The sequence below is a fragment of the Cetorhinus maximus genome, chromosome 23, assembly GCF_964194155.1.
Source record: "Cetorhinus maximus chromosome 23, sCetMax3.hap1.1, whole genome shotgun sequence".
Lineage (NCBI taxonomy): Eukaryota > Metazoa > Chordata > Chondrichthyes > Lamniformes > Cetorhinidae > Cetorhinus > Cetorhinus maximus.
This window is the reverse complement of record NC_135901.1, coordinates 53,004,326-53,020,496: the sequence shown is the minus strand read 5'-3', so window position 1 is coordinate 53,020,496 and position 16,171 is coordinate 53,004,326. Positions and strand designations below refer to the sequence as shown.

Genomic DNA, 16,171 nt, shown 5'->3' with positions numbered 1-16,171 from the left:
TGCACCCATACCTGGTTCCTCTGTTATTACCCTCCCACCCCACACCACAAGTGCACTCCCTCTGAACTTCTCGACTTTCTAGCTCCTTCTCACTGTCTCCCTTTCCATCAAAAATCAGCAAATTGTTAAAAAAATGAATGTAAAAATGTCTAACCTTGTAATCCCGACATTAGCAAGAAGTCCCCTTATGTCCCCTTATAAAGATCTGTCCATTCGAACATACCCTAATCCTTCTGTTAGTCCTAAATTAATTATGTCAGACAGGCTAAGCAGAATTAATAACTTGAAGCATCTATGTGTTAATGACGCATTCCCCCCTTTCAAGGTTTAGGACAGGTTAGGAAGAAGGTTCATATTGTCATCATTCAGAACAACCCAGATTACAAAGGAACAACTAATCTCAAAGACAACCTCTTGTAGTATGTGTGGAGGGGGTGTGCTGACTCAGGTTTAAATGGGTTAAATGATATATGTTTTCTATATTAGACAATCACATTAAAATCTGGAACTCAGATGGGGATATGGATTTGTGTTAGGTGGGAAGATCTGGATCAGTGTATTACTCCAGGGACCCTAATGATCAGAGGGACAGTATTTCAGAACTGATTCCTGTGATAGCAGCAATCCCATTGCTGTCTGTGAAAAAGACCGATGGAAATATTTAAAGTGGAAACCATAGGCATGTTGGAGGATGATGTACACAAGGAATTTGTGAACTACCTGAGGATAATAGTGAGGGGAAAGGAATGGATCTGGAAAGCAGCAGACACTTCATGTTGCTCCAGGAGAAGTGGGGCCTGGTTGTGTAGGTGTCAGGTTTTACACAGCACACAGTCAGCCTGTGGTTTCACCCTGGATGAAGAATCTCCGAATCGTACCATTCACATCACTGGATGGGATTCTCAGGAGCCATGTTGTCTGCTTGGAGAGGAAGGTTTGTGTTATAGCTAATGAGAAGCAGCACAGACAACCACACACAGAGACCCACACACACATTCTCTGTCTGTCTCACACACTCAGAAATCCTCTCCACACCCACACACATTTACACACACTTCCACACTCAGGGACACACCCGCACTCATACAAACAGACACGTGAGGACACATCCTGTCCTATCAGGTGGACAACACCAACCAAAGTGACTAAAACTGGGGATAAAGTATTGGTGCCTGTGAAGAACACTGTTTTTGGCACATTCAAGTCAACATCACCCTCCATAGCCTGTGAGCGGTTTTGACCATCCAATCTCACTCCTTTCTCTGAACATTAAGTCTCCAACGAACAACATCTGGGACAGAGGCTACAACACAATTAGAAAAATGAGCTGTCTATTGCCAGACTTGGTGACAGTGGGAGGTAGTGTAAATTTCAGAACATCCTGGATAATTACAGCCTCTAATTTCCTCTTGGAATGACTGAAAATGTCAATTCCTCTCATGTTGATGGTCGGTTTGATGAGAGAATTCTGAGACAGGTCACATGGAGAAAGAATATAATGTTTTGACTCTGTATCCAATATTCCCCTGAGTTTGTTCATTGCTGCCCCAATGTCCTAAGACATGTTCCTATGCTCAAAAGGAACTATTTTGTGTTAGCAATATTAAAAAAGATTCAATACACCATATGTTTAACACAAATCTGATTGTTATCCAGAATATAAACCCCTATAACTGGGCTGGAGTTTATTACCATCAGCAGAAACAGACCCCAATGAACATGGTTCAGATCTGGATGTGATTCACAGCAAAATCCAATCACTTGTTAATTGTGAACTCGCTGGTGTCTCCGCAGGTTAGCGACTGAGTGAATCCCTTCCCACACTTGGAGCAGCTGAATGGCCTCCCCTCAGTGTGAGTTTGTTCGTGTCTCAGCAGGCTGGATAACTGAGTGAATCCCTTCCCACACTCTGTACAGGTGAATGGCCTCTCCCCAGTGTGAATGTGCTGGCGTATGGTGAGTTCTGATAAATATATGCTTTCTTTACCACCTGATCCACCTGTCCTGCCACCTTCAGGGACCTGTGGACATGGACTCCGAGGTCTCTCACTTCCTCTACCCCTCCCAATATTCTCCTGTTTATTGTGTATTCTCCAGCTTTGTTTGCCCTCCCCAAATGCATTAGCATGAATTGTCTTTCTCTTTTACAGCTGATTTAAAGTTGCAGATTTTGCTCCAAAGGTTAAATTGGGATTGATATTCAAAGTTAACTATTTAACTGCAGCAACAACTTCAGCTGGGAGTCAGTGAATTAAGAGGAAAGATCCCAGACAGCGGTTCTTCAATGTACACTGCAGGCCCGACAGCTCAATCAGATCCACTCTCAGCTCAGGAGAGCTCAACAACTCCACATCCTGTCCACAGGGGAGTTCTCCTGGTGCAGTGGGACCAACATTCGTGCTTTAACTAACACCCCACCAAAAAAAAAACTGGATTAATCAGTTAGTCTGATTGCTGTTTGTGGAATCTTACTGTGCACAAACTGGCTGTAGTGAAACAGAAACAACTTGTATTTATAAAACACGTTTAAAGTAACAAATTGTGCCAAGGTCCTTCACAGGACTTTCATAAAGAAACATTTGACATCGAGTCACATGGGTCAATATTCGGGTCAATGGACAGAACCTTGATTGGAGAGGCAGATATTAACAAGCCTCTTTAATCAGGAGAGAGAGCTGGAGGGGTTTCGGGAGGAAATTCTGGAACTTTGCACCTAGGCACGGCCACCAATGGTGGAGTAATTAAAATCGGGGATGCTAAAGAGTATGGAATGAGATAGCACAGGTATCTCAGAGGGTTGTGCGACTGGAAGTTACAGAGATAGGGAGGGACGATGCCATGCAGGTATTTGTTAATAGGGTTATGAATTTTAAAATTGAGGCATTGCTTGAACAGGGACCAATTTAGGTCAATGACTACAGGGGTGAAGGGTGAACGGGACTTGGGCCTGATAAAGCTCACGGACAGCAGAGTTTTGGATGACCTCATGTTTCTGTGTGGGGACGGGTAGAATGTGAGGGGCCGGCTAGGAATGTATTGGGATGGTCAAGTCTAAAGGTAACACGGACATGGATGAGGGTTTGAGCAGCAGATGAGCTCAGGTCAGGTGGACACAGGCAGCGTTATGGAGACTGAAATATTAGGTGTTAGTGATGGTGCGGATATGTGGTCAGAAACTCATCTTGGGGTCAAATAAAAGACCAAAATTGTGAACAGTGTGGTTCAGTCTCAGACAGTTCCCAGGGAGAGGGATGGACTCAGTAGTTAGGGAACGGAATTTGTAGTGGTGTCCGAAGACACTGGCTTTGGTCTTCCTGATTTTTAATTGGAGGAAATTTCTGCTCATCCAGTACTGGGTGTGGGATAAGCAGTTTGACAATTTAGTAACAGTGGAGGAATAGAGAGGCATGGTGGTGAGGTAGAGCTGGGTGTCAGTGTGCATGTGAAAACTAACACGGTGCTTTTGGATGATGTCACCGAGTGGCAGCATGTAGATGAGAAATAGGAGGGGCCAAGGATAGATCCTTGGGGAACACCAAGTACAAGGACTTTGGAGAGGAAAGGGAGATTGGAGATGGGGCGGTAGTTTGAAAAGATGGTCAGGTCAAGAGTTTATTTTTAGGATGGGTGATGATGATAGATTTGAAGATGAGAGGGACATTACCAGAAGAGAGAGAGACATTAACAATATCAGCTAACATGGGGAAGTTGGATAATCAGTAGTTTAGTGAGAATAAGGTCAAGGGAGCAGAGGGAGGGCCTCATGGACAAGATGAGCACTGAGAGGACATGAGGGGAGATGGGAGAGAAACTGGAGAAAGATGCGAGTTCAGGGCTCAGGCAAGAAGGAACCTTAGAGACAGTTTGGCCTAATGGGAGAGTAGAAGGGAGGGAAGCAGCAGAGGCAGCTGATCGGATTGTCTCAATCTTAGTAACGAAGAAGCTCCATGAGCTCCTCACACTTCTTGTTGGAGGTGACAGGGGAGAAGCAGAGTATTGGAGATATTAAAAAGATTCAACACACATTGTATTTCACACCAAGTTGATTTAATTGATTTGTATCAACAATATTAGCCTCTACAACAGGGCTGGAGTTTATTAACATCAGCAGAAACAGACCCCAATGAACATGGTTCTGTCCAGGATGTGATTAACTACAGTAATTGGATTTTGCTGTTACTTGTCAACTCGCTGGTGTCTCAGCAGCACAAATGACTGAGTGAATCACTTTCCACACACAGACCAGCTGTCTGGTCTCTCCCCAGTGTGAACTCGGTGGTGTTTCAGTGGGTAGGTTCAATTAATGAATCCCTTCCTACAGTCAGGGCAAGTGAGCAGCCCCTTCCCCAGTGTGAATTCGCTGGTGTCTCAGCAGGTTGGATGACTGAGTGAATCCCTTCCCACACATGGAACAGGTGAACGGCCTCTCCCCGGTGTGACTGCGCTGATGTACAATGAGGTCAGATGATCGCCTGAACCCAGTCCTGCAGTGAGAGCACCTGAACGGTCTCTCGTCAGTGTGAACACGTTGATGCAAGATCAGGTCCTGGTAACTTTTATAGCACTTCCAGCAGACTGAGCATGTAAACTGTCTCTGGTCTGAGTGAACCAGCTGATGTCTCAGTAGGTGGGATGACCTAGTGAATCCCTTCCTACATTCAGAGCAGGTGTACGGCCTCTCCCCAGTGTGAACTCGCTGGTGTGTCAGCAGGTCGAATGATCGAGTGAATCCCTTGCCACATTTTGAGCAGGTGAATGGTCTCTCCCCATTGTGAATTTGCTGGTGTGTCTGCAGGATCGTTGAAGTAATGAATCCCATCCCACACACGGAGCAGGTGTACGGTCTCTCCCCAGTGTGAACTCTCTGGTGTGTCTGCAGGTTGGTTGAACTAATAAATCCCTTCCCACACTCGGAGCAGGTGTATGGTCTCTCCCCAGTGTGAACTCGCTGGTGTGCCAGCAGAGTGGATGACTGAGTAAATCCCTTCCCACACTTAGGGCAGGTGAATGGCTTCTCCCCAGTGTGAGTGCGTCGATGAGTTTCCAGGTCAGACGGGTAATTGAATCCCTTCCCACAGTCCCCGCACTTACACGGTTTCTCCCCAGCGTGAGCAGCGCTTTCTGCTTCCATGTTCAAAGGCCGATAATATTCAGGTCCTGATGAATCAAGTGACTCTCTCAGGTCTTGGTGTGAGTTTCCCGACAGCAAATCCTCCCCTTCGAATACCCTGTGAAATTGATTTAAAACAGAAAAAAGGGAGTGAGAGAGAACCCACAAAAACACAAAGGCAGGTTGTGAAATTGAGCTGAATGAATCTGGGAATTTGTGGGGCCGGCACGAGGAAAAAGTGACCATGAAAACTGCTGGATTGTCTTAAAAACCCAACTGGTTCACTAATATCCTTCAGGGAAGGGAACCTGCCACCCAGTCTGGGCCTACACAAGATTCGGGCTTCTAGGGGAGGAGGGAGAAAAAGCGAGAGAGAAGTGAGAGATGCAGGAGAACTCTGAAAGAATCTCCCCAGCCCTCAACCTCCACCCACTAGAAGGGCCAGGGTAGCCGGTGTATGTGAACACCATCACCTCCAAGTTCCCCTTCAAGTCACACACCGTCCTGACTTGTCTGACATCCAGTACTGGATGAGCAGAAAATTACGCCATCTAAATATTGAGAAGAATGAAGCCAATGTCTTCAGCCCCCGTTACAAACTCCACTCCCGAGCCACCGACTCCATCCCTCTCCCTGACAACTGTCTGAGACTGAACCAGACTGTTCACAACCATGGTGAAATATTTCACCCCAAGATGAGCTTCCAACCACATATCCACATCATCACCAAGACCGCCTATTTCCACCTCAGTAACATCGCCCGACTCCACCCCAGTCTCAGCTCATCTGCTGCTGAAACTCTCATCCATTCCTCTGTTACCTCTAGACTGAACTATCCTAACACACTTCCAGCCAACCTCCCATATTCAACCTCCCTGTAATCTTGAGGTCATCCAAAACTCTGCTGCCCATGTGCTTACTCGCACCAAGTCTTGTTAACCCATCACCCCTGAGCTCACTGACCTACAAACGCTCCGGGTTAAGGAGAACCTAAATTATAAAATTCTCATCCTTATTTTAAAGGCTGTGTTTGCTGCCGTTGTGCAAGCGCAGCTGTGCTGTTTTATTCTGTCTTCATAGGGTTAATCTCTCCTCCTCCTCAGGCTCAGGTCACCACTGCAGACTCACCGTGAGGAAACGCAGACTGACCTGGTTACAGTGTCCATCAATCAGCCAATTCAGAACTCAGTCAACAGCAGAGAGCTTTGATTGTACAGTCCTAATCTCTAATGCTTTTTTTTAAACGCATGCTGTTCTTTGAAATGCCTTGGAAAGTTTTATTAAGTTAAAGGCACCATTTAAACACAAATTGTTGTTGTTGATTTGGACATATAGCACTGTTCCTTCATCACCACTGGGTGAATAACCTGTAACTCCTTACCTAACTGCATTGTGGGAGCACCTTCAACACACGGACTGCAGCGGTTCAAGAAGGTCATACATCTTCTTCTCCACAGGCAACTGGGGATAGGCAATATTTGCTGGTCTGGTTAGTGAAAGGGCAGGGGAGTGGGACTGGCTAATGTGCTCTTGCAGAGAGCCAGCATGGGCACAATGAGCTGAATGGCCTCCGTCTGTATTGTAATCATTCAGTGATTCAGTGACTGGTTGAGAAAGGACCTACACTGGAGGCCAGGGACCAACTTCTGTAACCAACACCCACCCTGATACAAACCGGCTCTTAATTGGTCTGTCTGTGTTTCTAGACTCGGTTCTGCGAGCAACGCCTGCAATAAAATAATAGCAAAATACTGCAGCTGCTGGAAATCTGAAATAAAAAGAGAAAATGCTGGAAATACTCAGCAGGTCAGGCAATATCTGTGGAGCTAACATTTCAGGGTGTGCAGAATGATTTAGGGGGAATAAAAATGGTGCAGAATTTGATGGTCAATATAAGCTCAGAAGTGGAAGAGAAATGGACTATAGCACAGGAAAAACAATTCCTGACTGTGAAAGATACTGTGGGAAGACAAAGCTGGTAAGACAGCTGGTCAGGGGATGGGTAGATGTGGAAACCTTGTTTGGACACAATCAGCAGAAGTAACAGTTAAGTGCCAAACACAGCTAAAGTGCATCCAGTATTAGAGACAGAGGAAGTTAGACAAAGGCAGAGAGGTGATCAGGGAGGGCAGTGGTGAAACAGAGCAAAAGATGGACATGGATTCAGATCCACAGTAAAGGAGCCACACCAGCCCCACAGCGATGGAACCTCTAAAAGATAACAGAGGAGAGAACTAAAAGCTCCAAAATGTAAATGAATGGTCAAAAACACTCAACTCTGAAACAATTTCAGTTTTCAACTTTAAACTCTCCTGCCGGAGCCTGCAGCTAGAAAGATATCAGAAGCACTGGAGTCAGAGAAAAATCTCCCAGTTGAGGAAATACCCGGGGAGCGGGGTGATGTCACCGTGTAATTGTCGATGTGTGATGATGTCACTGTGTAATTGTCGATGTGTGATGATGTCACACACACGAACACAGAACATCTGGGTCTGTGCAAACCAGTGATCACCACACATTATGAAGGATGGGAGGGTCCTTGAGAGGGGGCAGAGGAGATTTACCAGAATGGGTCGAGGGATGAGGGATTTTAGTTGTAAGGTTAGGTTGGAGAAACTGGGATTGTTCTCCTTGGAGCAAAGTAGATTGAGGGAAGTTTTAACAAAAGGTGTACAAAATTATGAAATGTTTACATAAAGTAGTTATCACATTAGCAGATCGTGAAAGGATTATGGGTCACAGATTTAAGATTTTGGGTAAGATGTACAGGAGGGATGTGAGAAAGAAATGTTTGCACAGTGAGTGGTAATGACCTGGAACTCAATGCTTACACTCAGAGGCCGATAGAATCCAGGTCCTGAATTTCTATCCTGGACTGAGTATGGCAGGTTTGGGAAACAGTTCACACAGAGCTTTAAAAAAGGAGGATCCAGGTCCTGATGAATTAAGTGACTCTGTCAGATCTCAACCGTCTGTAAATGTTCCCCTTCTAACCCCCTGTAAAAGGTGTTTCCAAAATCCATCCCTGTCAGTCCAGGATAGAAATTCAAATTCTCTCCTCCTGCTACCTGGATCAGGATGACCGCGCATGCGCCCTGCTGCACATTTCCCACTATAAAGATGGCGGCCGTTACCCCGGGCCTGGCGATGGGAGAAATCCAGACTTTTTCGGCCCGTTCTCTGTAAACACAAGACCGGTACCTTGTTATTTGGGGTCTGCGGCCTGCACTGTGTCTTTATGAAGCCTCCCTGTCCACTCCGCTGGCTCCATTCCTCCTCACACACCCACTAACTCTGTTAGTTTGCTCCACTCAACATTCTCTCACCCGCTCTAAGCAGCTTCAGTCACAGACCAGTACTACGCATGCTCCAAGCACACACCCCAATACGCATGTGTAGGGAGGTCCTGTTGTGAGGATAGGGCACCTTCTGGCCCCTGTTGAAGGCTGGGTAACCAGGCTGCCATGGAGAGGTCGTTTTTTTTTAATCGAAAATTATGTTTTGTGATCCGATGACGAACGAAGCCCAAGACCAATATATAAAATTATTCAGTCAATTGGTATGACAAACAAAGTGCATGGGTACTCTGCCATAATACTGTCCCGGGTGTAAATAACTGCAGTAAAACTACATACATTTAGATGTGAACTCACTGGAGTCTCAGTCGGCGGTGTGAACAATTATTTTTTTCTTCCCATACACAGAACATTTAAACTCTGTCTTGTCAGTAAGAACGTCACAATTCAGCCGGTGAACAATCCTTTCACAATGTCATTTACCCCTAAGTTCCAGGACCATTGTGCATGGATTTGGGAGGTAAGCATGATTTTGGAGAGTGGTCGGAGATTGGATGCGAATTGCAAGGATGTCGAGGTCAAGGATGTACTTGTGGGAGAGAGAGAAGCAGGAGAGGCAGCTGATCTCAATTGTCTCAAGATTGTCTCAATCTTAGTGACAAAGAAGCTCCATGAGCTCCATACACTTGTTGGAGGTGTGGATGCAGGAGACAGAGGAGAGAGAGAGTCCGAAACAAGGACTAACTTGTGTTAGAGATGTTTTTAAAAATTCAACATTCTCTGTGTTTGACAGAATGTTGATTTATTTGACCTTTATCCAGAATATTAACCTTATAACTGGGCTGGAGTTTATTAACATCAGCTGAAACAGACCACAATGGGTATTGTTCATTCTTGTACATTATTAACAGCAAAATCCAATCACTGTAATTTGCTGTGAACTCGTTGGTGTCTCAGCAGGTGGGATGAATGAATGCGTATCTTCCCACACTCGGTGCAGGTATACAGCCTCTCCCCAGTGTGAGAGCACTTGTGTAGAGAGAGGTGGGATGATTGCCTGAATCCAGTCCCATAAAGAAGGCATCTGAACGGTCTCTCATCAGTATGAATACATTGCTGGCGGATCAGTTCCTGAGAACTTGTAAAGCACTTCCCACAGTCTTGAAATTTAAAAGCTCTCTTTGATGTGCAATCAGGTTGGATAAATTAATGAATCTCTTTCCACACAGCACAGATGAATGGCCTCTCCACAGTGAGAACTCGCTGGTGTGTCTGCAGGTGGGATAACGGAGTGAATCCCTTCTGACACTTTAAGCAGGTCAATGGCCTGTCCCCAGTGCGAATGCTCCGATGAGTTTCCAATTTCAATGGGTAAATGAATCCCTTCCCAGTGTCAACATTTGCACAACTGCTTTCAGTTGCGACTGCATTTATGTTTTGACCAGGCCAGATGATCGGCTGAAACCTCATCCACATGCAGAACACTGTGAATGGTGCTTTCTTCTCCCATTTTCAAAATCCCACAATTCTCTGCGGCCCAGAAACCGCTCTGTCCAATAGAGACGCCCTCTGAAGAAGGGTCAGACAGACTCGAAACTGCTGTCAGGCGTCGCAAAGGCCAGGGATATAAAAGTTCATTCAGAAATGTTCCAGAAACTGATACATTATAATCGCCAGGAAAGGCTAAACAGCCTGAAGCTCTTTTCTCTAGAAAAGAGAAGGCTGAGAGATGACCTGATAGAAATAGGATAAAGAATGGAGTTGGTAGCTCAGGAATGAAAACAATGGCTTCAATCTTCCCAAAATTTAATTGGAGAAAATTTCTGCACATCCACAGTCTGATAATTTAACAAAAATGGAGAAGTCGAGAGAGGTGGTGGTGAGGTAGAGCTGGGCACTGTCAGTGTACACTTGATAACTGACACTGTGTTTTCAGATGTTGTTGTTGTGGGGAGAATGTTGCTGAGAAATAAATGGAGGCCAAGGCTGGATCCTCTGGGGACACCAGAGGTAACTGTGGGAGTGGGAAGGGAAGACATTCCAAGCGATTCTCTGGCTATGATTAGATAGAGAAGAATGGAACCAGGAGAGAGCAGCCCCACCCAGCTGGACGACAGTGGAGAGGTGTTGAAGCAGAATGGTGTGGTCAACCTTGTCAAAGCAGGTCGAGAAGGGATAGTTTCCCTTTGCCACTGTCACATAGGATGTCATTGGTGGCTTTGATCTTAGCTGTTTCAGTACAGTGGCAGGACAGAAACCTGATTGGATGGATTCAAGCAGGGAGTTCTGGGAAAGATGGAGACGGATTTGGGAGGTGTGAACGCTTTTCAGGAGTTCAGAGAGGAACTGGGGGTTGAAGACGGGTCAATACTTTGCAAGGACAGGAGAGTTAAGTAATTGTTTTTTGAGGAAAGTATGATGATTTGAAGGAGAGAGGAGAGTACCAGAAGAGAGAGAACTGTGAACAATATCAGTGAACATGGGGAAGTTGGGTAATCAGCAGCATTGTGGGAATAGGGTCGATGGGGCAGGAGGTGTGTCTCATGGACAAGGTGACCACTGAGAGGACAGGAAGGGAGATGGGAGAGAAGCTAATGAAAGATGTGGGTTCACGGCTTGGACAAGGTGGAACATTATAGAGGCAGTTTGTCCCAGTGGGCTAGGGGAAGGGAGGGAAGCAGCAGAGGCAGCTGATCGGATTGTCTCAATATTAGTGACAAAGAAGCTCCATGAGCTCCTTACACTTGTTGTTAGAGGTGAGGATGGAGGAGAGAGGGGAGAGGGAGTGCCCTTCCAGAGAAACTAACTTGTATTAGGGATATTAACAAGACTCATTATGCTATATTTAACACAAATATGTTTTATTTGTCCTTATCCAGAATATTAGCCCCAATAACTGGGCTAGAGTTTATTAACATCAGCAGAAACAGACTCCAATGAACAAGGTTCAGTCCTGGGTGTGATTAACAGCAACATCCTGTTTGTTATTTGTGAACTCGCTGGTGTCTCATCAGTTGGGATGACCAGGTGAATCCCTTCCCACACTCGGAGCAGCTGAACGGCCTCTACTCAATGTGAATTCGCTGGTGCTTCAGGAGGTCAGAGGACACAGTGAATCCCTTCCCACATACAGGACAGATGAACGGCCTCTCTCCAGTATGAATTCGCTGATGTCTCAGCAAGTGGGATGACTGTGTGAAGCTCTTCCCACAGTGGGAGCAGGTGAACTGTCTCTCCCCAGTGTGAATTCGCTGGTGTCTCAACAGATCGGATAAATGAACGAATCCCTTCTCACACTCGAAGCAGATAAATGGTCTCTCCCCAGTGTGAACTCGCAGGTGTGTGAGCAGGTTGGATAACTGAGTGAATCGCTTCCCGCACTCGGAGCAGGTGAACGGCCTCTCTCCAGAGTGAACTCTCTAGTGTATCAGCAGGTTTGATGACCGAGTGAATCTCTTCCCACACTCGGAGCAGGTGAACAGTCTCTCCCCAGAGTGAACTCTCTGGTGTTTCAGCAGGTAGGATAACTGAATGAAACCCTTCCCACACTCGGAGCAGGTAAATGGCATCCTCCCAGAGTGAATTCGCTGATGCCTCAGCAGGCTGGATGCCCAAGTGAATCCCTTTCCACACTCAGAGCAGGTGAATGGCCTCTCTTCAATGTGAATGAGCTGGTGTCTCAGGAGGGTGGATGAATCAACAAATCCCTTCATACATACAGAACAAGTGAAAGGCCTCTCCCCAGTGTGTGCGCGCCGGTGAGTATCCAGCCTGGATGGATAATTGAATCCTTTCCCACAGTCTCCACATTTCCATGGTTTCTCCCCACTGTAACTGCATTTATGTTTTGACAGGTCAGATAATCGGCTGAAGCCTCGTCCACACACAGAACACGTGTACGGTTTCTCCCCACGGTGAACGGTGCTTTTTCCTTCCATGTTCAAAATCCGATGAAATTCAGGTTACCACTAATTGTGCGACATGTTAGATTCTGATGAAACATTGGGTTTCCCAATTGAAAATCCTGGGGAAATAGTTTAAACAGACAAAAGTGAATGAGAGAGAAACCACAATATCACAAAAACAGGTTGTGACATTGAGTTGAATGAATCTGCTAATTTGTGGGGCCGGCACAAGGAAAAAGTGACCATGAAAACTGCTGGATTGTCATAAAAACCCAACTGGTTCACTAATGTCCTTCAGGGAAGAGAACCTGCCAACTGGTCAGGGACTATACAAAACACCAGCATCTACTGGGGGAAATAGAGAGGGAGATGGGAGAAGCAGGGGGTGAAGGAAAGGGATTTTATGCATCTGCAATTCTACCAACATCTCCCAAACCCTCACCCTCCATCCCCTAGAAGGACCTGGGTAGATGTATGTGAACACCATCACCTCCAAGTTCCCCTCCAAGTCACACACCATCCTGACTTGTTTAACATCCAGTGTTGGATGAACAGAAATTTCCTCCATTTAAATATTGGGAAGATTGAAGCCATTGTCTTCAGTCCCTGCTACAAACTCCACTCCCTAACCATCAATGCCATCCATCTCTCTGACAACTCTGAGGCTGAGCCAAACTGTTCACAACCTTAGTGTCATATTTCACCCTAAGCTGAGCTTCTAACTACATATCACTAAGACCGCCTATTTCCACCTCAGTAACTTTGCCTGCCAATAAAATAATAGCAAAATACTGCAGCTGCTAGAAATCTGAAATAAAAAGAGAAAATGCTGGAAATACTCAGCAAGTCAGGAAGTATCTGTGGAGAGAGAAACAGAGTTAACATTTCAGGGGTGCAGAATGAATCTGATCATCAATATAAGCTCAGGGGTAGAAGTGAGATGGACTATAGCACAGGAAAAACAACTCCTGACTATGAAAGACATGGTGGGAAGCTATAATTGGTAAGCCAGCAGCACATGGTCAAGGCAGCAGTTGGCAGAAGTAACCCTAAAATGCTAAACAGAGCTAAAATACACCCACTATTAGAGACAGAGAAAGTTAGACAACAGCAGAGAGGTGATCAGGGAGGGCATAGGTGAAACAGAGCAATGGATGGACACAGAATCAGATCCACAATAAAGGAGTCACACCAGCCACAGAGCTGTCTGACCTCACACAGATAACAGAGGACTAAAAGCTCCAAATTGTAGATGAATTGTCAAAACTACTCACCTGTGAAACAATTTAACTCTTTTCAGCTTTGGAAACTCCTGCCGGAGACTGTTGCTGGAAAGATATCAGAAGCACTGAAGTCAGAGAAAAATCTCCCAGTTGAGGAAATACACTGGGAGCGGGGTGATGTCACCGCGCAATTGTCGGTGTGTGCTGATGTCACAGTGTAATTATCGATGTGTGCTGATGTCACAGTGTAATTGTCGATGTGTGATGATATCACAGACATGGACACAGAACATCTGGGTTTGTGTAAACCACTGATCACCACACATTATGAAGGATGTGAGGGTCCTTAAGAGGGTGCGCAGGAGACTTACCATAGTGGTTCAACGGGTGAAGATTTTAGATTAGTTTGGAAAAACTGGTGTTGTTCTCCTTGGAGCAAAGTAGATTGAGGGGAAATTTGATAGAGGTATACATGTTTATGATTGGTTTACATGAGGTAGTTAAAGAAAAGCTGTTCACATTATCTGATCATAAAAGGGTTATGGGACACAGATTTAAGTTATGAAGCAAGATTTACAGGAGGGGTGTGAGCAAAAATTTTACACAATGAGTGATAATGACCTGAAACTCATTACTTACTCTCAAAGGCTGATGAATCGAGTGAGCCTTTCAGATCTTGATCTGATGTTTGGTTTGAGTTTCCCGTCTGCAAATCCTTCCCATGTGATATCCTATGAAAAGATTACAAAACAATCAATCACTGTCAGTCCAGGACAGAAATTGAGAAATATTTCTCTTGGTTTGAGTTTGTTGTGTGTAAATCCTCCCCTTCTAACCCCCTGGAAAAGGAGTTTCCAAAATCCATCCGTCAGTCCAGGATAGAAATGCACAACATTCTGTCCTCCTGCTACCTGGACCAGGATGACCGCGCATGCGCCCTGCTGCACAGCCGCACCCCCGGGCCGAGCAGAGGGAGAGACCCAGCCATTTCCGGTCTGTTCGCTGCAAACGCGGGGCCTGTAGTTTCTTATTAAGGCTCTGCGGGCTGCACCAAGTGTTTATGAAACCTCCCTAGCCACTCCGCTGGCTCCATTCATCCCCCAAACGCACTAACTCTGTTATTCTGCTCCAGTCGCCATTTTCTCACCCACTCTGCGGCTCCAGTCACAGGATAGCACTGCGCATGCTGAGGTAATAGCCCGCAATGCGCAGGTACGAATCAGACTGCGCATGCGTAAGACCCTGGCGCTCTGGATAGGGCACATTCTGTACCGCATTGAATGCTGGGTGGGAGGACGTAATTGCATATCAAATAAATTTTTCGGATCCGATGGTAATTGCAGCTTTAAGGCCAAGATATAAAATTATACAATCAATTGATACAATAAATTGCATCAGCCTCTACCATACTTCTATCCTGGGTGTAATTAACAACAGAACAAACCCCTACAGAGAGAATTGAAGAGAAGAATGAGATTTTAAAAGGCTTCAGCCAACAGACATCACCCCACAGTACCACAAACAGAACAGCTGCCCTTTTAAACAATGAATGTGCAGCAGGGTGTAATGAAATCTGGAGCTGTGTGGCCCTGCTGGATCCCAAACTGAACATCATTGAGCAGGATTTTGGTGAGTAAGAAACCAGAATTAGAGGAACAATGAGTTTTTAAAATCAGAGATTGATACAGTTCTTAAGGAGGCCATCCAGCCCATCATGTCTGTGCTGGCTCCACTTTCCTGCCCTTTCCTCCTAGTTGTGCAACATTTTCCAATTGAAGAATTTATCAGTTTTGAAATTTGCTTACACCACCGTTTCAGGTGTTGCATTGCAGACCATAAGAAATCAGTGCAGAATGATATATCTCATGTCATATCTTCTTATTTTGTCAATTACCTCAAGCTTGAGCTGCCTCCTTACCAATCCCTCTGGCACTGGAAACAGTCTTTCCTTTTTAAGAGGGTTGGAGACTAGCAGATGTTCACAGAGATAGGGGTGGGCGAGGTAATGGAGGGAATTGAACAGAAGAATGAGAATTTTAAAGGCTTCAGCCAACATACATCACCCCACAGTACACAGTGTGCTTCACAACTAACAGAACAGCTGCCCTTTTAAACAATGAATGTGCAGAAGGGTGAGGGTTTTTTCATCTAAATATCACAAATGGATGCAGAGTGAGGGGATCAATCTCGGTATCTTTAATTAACAGCAACATGGAAAAAGGGCAATGAATGATCTTGAAAAACCTGAAACTTGATTGGTCAACTCAGGTCAATCCTTCCAGGCCCGCGATTTGTTCCAGAGGAACCGGCGGGGGGGCGGAGGGTTGATTCGCACCCACAAACCCCAATAAAATCCTGCAGCTCCGAGGCTTTTACCCGGGAGCAGGCCCAGGTTAGCGGCCGCCATCTTGTTCCAGCGGGGATCAGGGAGCATGCGCGGTTGTCTTGGTGACGCAACAGAGAGTGGGCAGGGCTTCATGGTCCCTGTGACCAGAGGAGAAATGATTGATTCAGGCAAAATACTGCGGATGCTGGAAACCTGACACAAAAACAAAAATGCTGGAAAAACTCAACAGGTCTGACAGCTTCTGTGGAGAGAAAGACAAAGTTATTGTTTTGAGTCCGTGTGACTCTTCA

General features: G+C 45.6%; 1 pseudogene; it reads right to left on the bottom strand.

Moving 5' to 3' along the window:
• The window catches only part of LOC144698041 (uncharacterized), a 55,292-nt pseudogene extending 42,948 nt beyond the window's left edge, over window positions 1-12,344 (bottom strand).
• Between the last annotated feature and the right edge of the window lie 3,827 nt (window positions 12,345-16,171).